The sequence below is a fragment of the Saccoglossus kowalevskii genome, chromosome 16, assembly GCF_978046115.1.
Source record: "Saccoglossus kowalevskii chromosome 16, keSacKowa6.1, whole genome shotgun sequence".
NCBI lineage: Eukaryota > Metazoa > Hemichordata > Enteropneusta > Harrimaniidae > Saccoglossus > Saccoglossus kowalevskii.
In genome coordinates, this window is record NC_140656.1 from 26,487,613 (window position 1) to 26,493,363 (window position 5,751).

A 5,751-nucleotide genomic window follows, 5' to 3' on the forward strand; every position below is an offset into this window, starting at 1 on the left:
ATGGCATACCATGAAGTTTCTTACAGTATGTAAATTTTTTGGTTCACTGTAAATCTGTTTTTAGAGGGCGGTAAAATAATATACATATAGTGACAGTTTAGCAGCAGTCTCAATGGACTTCAATGACTACATCTCCGTTTTATGAACCCATTAAAAATAATATGTAAAAAAATATGTTTGAAAAATATGATTCATCGCATAGTTTCAGTACTGAAGCAACACTGTGGGGTAAATTGTTGGCTGCAATAAGCTCTTCGACCTATAATACAACTCGTGATAATAAATATTAGCTGTACACTGTTGTCCAATAACACAGGCTACACGTACTAATACAATGAGTTGACTACATTTGGCTGATACACTTGGAACGAAACAGTATATATGCCATGAAAACTGATGAACCATTACATTATTGTTTCAATGTTGTTTTAATATTGCTTGAACGCGATCTTTATTACACCATCGCGGAATCACGGAATAACAACTTTATTTTGATTTGCTGCTGTTGAGCTGAGACTGCGTAACTTCACGATTGAGATTTAAAATTCATTGCCACCAAAATGCTCATTACTATGCAATTTTGGCTGAGCCTGATAGTTACCTCACTGAGTCAAGTGATGATAATTATTTCAATTAATACTGTTTGTTTTACTGTTCTAATCTACGATCATAAATCTATTCACAAATTTAGGGGGTTCGACCGACCAACCGAACCACCGCCCCCCCCCCCCCCCCATCCAAGCTACGGGCCTGGTCGAAGTATTAGAATGATACAATGGGCAGCATTGTTTGATAATTCTCTGATAATTATCCGATAACATTATCATGGACTTTCGAGCATCATGGCCGGACTACACTGCAGTTGGATTTCCAGTATTAACCCACAGGACATCCTGGTTATATCAAGGTAGTAAAAGGTCACGCACGGCTAGTCAGATTAAGTTTGACACAAGTATACTGTGTGTTGGAACATAGTGGTGTCGGAACATAGAGATGTCGAAACATAGGGCAGTCCCCCTTCCTTCTCAGACACCTCCCTGTTCGCGCAAGCGTGGACATTGGCCGCTTACGCGGACACAAAAGTGTCCCCCTCACTTTTCAGAATGGATCGACGCCCCTGGTGTCAGGTGACCAGTATTTTCACGCCTGGAATAATAGAAACACGAAGATATCACAATATGATGTAAAATGTACAACCGACATGAACTCAAAATTAACCAAAAATTAATTGTAGTCGATTAGTGAGTGTTAACAATTAAACGTCGTTTTAAAACTCAGATGAGTTGTACCACCGACTGTACCAATGCTTAAACAAGTTGGCAACATTATTTGGGAGAATATGTCAAAAGCTTGTTGGGCTTTATCTAAAATGTGATTCTAAGTATGAGCTATTTGTGTGAGAGGAACACGCTGTGTCGATACGTGGTAGTAGGTTGCCAAAATATTCGAACGAAGAGAAAAAGAAATTGGAGTGTACATGGCAGGTGACGGCGAAACTGTGGATGTAAAAGTCGGTGTTATATATAGTGTTATGCATGATTCCAACATACCAGTACAAAGTATAAATATGTATTAGAAGTAGATCATTCATAATTGGCACAGAATAATTATTTTCAGAAACATTACCGGAAATCTTCATGAACATTTTGGCACAAACTGAAAATAAACATATTTGTGTTCCATCCTCGGTATGTGCCGAATTCAGATTGGTTTTTGGATGAATTCACATAAAACTAATATTATATTGAGAGTAAACTTGACAAAACAACTTAACCACCTGGTTATTCTACTCATTCTTTTGTGCCGCTGTATTCGAGATGCGCGGAATAATGTATTTTGGAAAAGGATTAAGGTAATTTAAGTTGATTTGAAAGAAATATCACACTGACTACTTGTAATTCGCTATTTGTTACTTTGTGATGGGCGGAGGCTTAGGCATGTGAATAAACTTAACTTTAATGGAATCTGTGTGCCCCGATACGGAATAAAGAAACAAACGTTAAACACGGTCACCAGGATAGCGTTTCTGATGTCTTGAATACATACTTTTCTCTGCAAGATGTTACTTCACACACACACCTTTTCACTTTATTGATTAATTTAATGGTGAATAATCCGAGTACATGTTATATTCTTGTATTTTGCGATTCTCTCGTATTTTTTTCTCGATTTCCATCTTATTATCAATTTCCAACATCTTCACAGCAATATCCCGATCCCGGGCTCAATATCTCCTAGTTATGGGGTATATATTTCCCAACTCGTTTTCCGTAGTACATATACAGACTAGCCTTAACATTCAAAGGGTGTATTGGCAGATTTGATGAGCTTAAATACAATAACAATACAATAATTGGTGTCAGTCATGTGTTTTGTGGTTCTTATACGACTTTTGTGTAAAAATATTTCCGCTTTCTGTCTGGCTCGTTCCAGAACGATCAGGTGGGGGTTTCGGTACGTGCTTGCTAACACGTGCGAAAAGCATTAATATTAATGAACTAATTATTCCGGGAACCAATTATGAATGATCTGCCTCAAATACATATTTATATTTTATACTGGTATGCTGGTATCATGCATAAAACAACAAAGCATATACTATATATAACACACCGACATCTACATACTGAGTTTTGACGTCTTCGTGTGCGCTCAACTGATTCGGGAATTCCGTGATATCTCCTGTATAATATTACATGGATGTAGTGAAATTCCCGGTGTCGATGAATTAGCCAAAAAGTGAAATATCAATGTTAATGAAATGTGTCGCATTCGTCGATTCAACTTGTTACTGTTATTCAATACTCTGTTTATCATCGGAAACACTGGTCATAATTTACTGTATTAGGGAAACGCTAAATACCTGAATGGTAAAATCTGTTCGATAGTTTAAGTTATCGTGTTTTTGTGGATTTATATAGTTTCGTTTGGCTCATTGAAATTACTGATTTTTACTTACATTTTAAATCGTTCTACCCTCCTCCGTTTTTTCAGCGTGTCCTGTTACAACACATCTCATATGCAGAAGCATATTTTATATTAAGTGTTTTTCCAACTTTTTTAATCAGTGGTACAACTAACTTGATTCTTAAAATGGTATGGCAGCTGCTCCGTCTTTATTTGTTTTGCTAATATATGATCGACGACTTTTAACACTCACTTATTAAATGAAGTTGACCAGGATCGGTTGTATATTTTTGAAGTTGACTGGAAACTAGATCTAGTACGTGAATGTAATCAAATATCGGTGAAATACGCTATTTTAATTTGAATTAATATTAGTAAAATTAGTTGATGAAAGGGCATTTTTAAGGTAACAACCTTCCGCGAGAATTACGACCGAGTGGTTGAAATCGACAAGCGGGAGTTGCAAAACTTGACCGCTTTTTGGACTGAGTTCTGTTTATCCGAACGCTTGGCTCAGTTCAGATCGATTGTTGAAAAAAACGAATTCACAAAAAATAATACATATTTAATATCAATACAACATATAATAAATGTTTACCCTGTAAGATATTATTACACACACCTTTTCACATAGACTTGGTTGTAGCCTCTGCGCTACTGCCGAAGAACGCCCAGCGAGCCTGAGCCACGGAGTGCAGTACTCAGGCTGACAAATAGGAACGAAAACAATATACGCGAGGAACTGAGGCTTAAAATATAGACTTCTTCTCACTTTATCGATTTATTTTTATGGCGAATAAATCCGAAAACATTCTATATTCTTGTATTTTGCGACTTGCTAGTATTTTTCCTTCGGGGGTGATGCATTTGCACGATTGGGTGTTTACATCACGCCCTCTCGGACGACAACATACATGTTGCCCCCGTTTCCTAATTAACTAGATCACTATTAGTGGTATCAATTATGTCAGATACACATGCGCCCGATGATTTAAAAAAATGGAACGACTTTACCAACGCGTAATTTTTGTAGAGGGATGCGGGGGGGTCGACTGTGTCAAATTATTTTCGTGTTCAATGTCAAAAGTAATCATATTATAAATACCAATAGACCATTTTCCGTTCACTGCGAGAATCACGCGTTATGCGTGAAATCGAACGTAAAAACAGGACAAACAAAGGTCATAGCGTCGTAGTCGCGTCAAACATCGCGTGGGATTCGACAAACGCGAAAATATTTCGGGGACATTTCCATGTTTAATAATGTGCTGTCCACATTTGATGATAGGCAATTTCGATTAAGTAAGGGTATTCGGAAGCAATATTCCTCTGTCGAAGATCGGCCGGTCAATGTAAGCTACGAAATAAAGAAATTCTAGTTCAAAATCAAATCGTTCGATTTTTGCGGCAGACGTTCGACGCGCGTCTTTCATGCATCTCGCGAGATCACCAATTCCAATGCAGCCTCACTCACTTACAACCAGTGACACTCCCGTGTAGGATATGATGTAGTTTATATGCGTCGACCGATGGGTGGTGTCCAGTGTTTCATATCAAATCAAGTGACCCTTACTGAGAATCCGTAGAAGTCACGTTTCCGAGTTCCGCGTAACGGGAATGTACACGGAAATGTACACACATCAAACGACTGTACGGCGACATTAGGTCATTGACCACATACATACTATAACAGATTTGCGTGATGTTTTGACTCGACTGCTTGGAAAATATTAACAGTTTTAACCTTATAGTCGCCACGCAACCCAATAAAATTTCATTTATTTGTTTTTACACGTGCTATAATACGTTACATTACATTGGACTTACACTGAACACGGCGACTGAGGAGCGGCATCTGTGGTGCTTTGTGTTACAAACGCGTTAAAGAACGCGTCAAATCTTTAACAACAAAAACTGTTCTGGTTTGCTTACTGATCGTTTTTCCAACGGCAGCAGGTGATTTAAATTCTTTATTGTGGCTGAGCACTTCGAGTCTCCCGACATGCAATGGAGGATTATTTGACGTTTGAAATTGATTACTAACGAAGATGCATACATAACGAACATAAATTATTGGACTCGTGCCATATTTATATAGAGTTGTATGTTCATACTGAATCATTACGTTTCGTTGAATGATATTAAGAAAATTTACGCATGAACAAGAGATGGTCTGACATCGTACTACAGTGAACTATAACAACGTACGACCCACAAAACTGTTTGATATGAAGTCCCTTACAATGTATATGTATATATCCCACTAAACACGTTTTATTTGACGTAGAATGTGCCGCTGAATGTTGTAAGGCGCGAAATTTTCGGCCTAAAAGTTTTTTTTTTCTAAATCATTATGCGTGTCGTGTCTTCGTGTACATGTTTTATACCACGGGGATGTATATAGGATTGTACTTTCAAAGAATGTACATTTTTAAGCCGGGGATTCACGCCATGCGTATAAAAAATAATCCTTCATCATCAACAAACTTGATTAATGGCTATTTCGGTGAGGAAATGGTTCGTACCATAGAAAACTACTGACAAAACACACCTCTATGATATTGCTCGGCTAGTAGCCTCCTCTCCCTCCCTCCCTCCCGAGGGGTTTCATATTTTACCGGAGTTCCTCGGTGACACGTGGTGGATGTAGCATAGTTTCTTACATGTCTCTTCAAATCTTATTACAGACGACGTGTTCACCGTAATGAACATTGTACTTTATTTAATGGTATGCGCTACAACTACCTACCAGTAGACCTGTTAAGAGCAGGCTATATTTACACGACCAGTGTATTCCGGATACGGAGCGAGTTCTAGGAACCGTCATTTATGATTTCATAATTA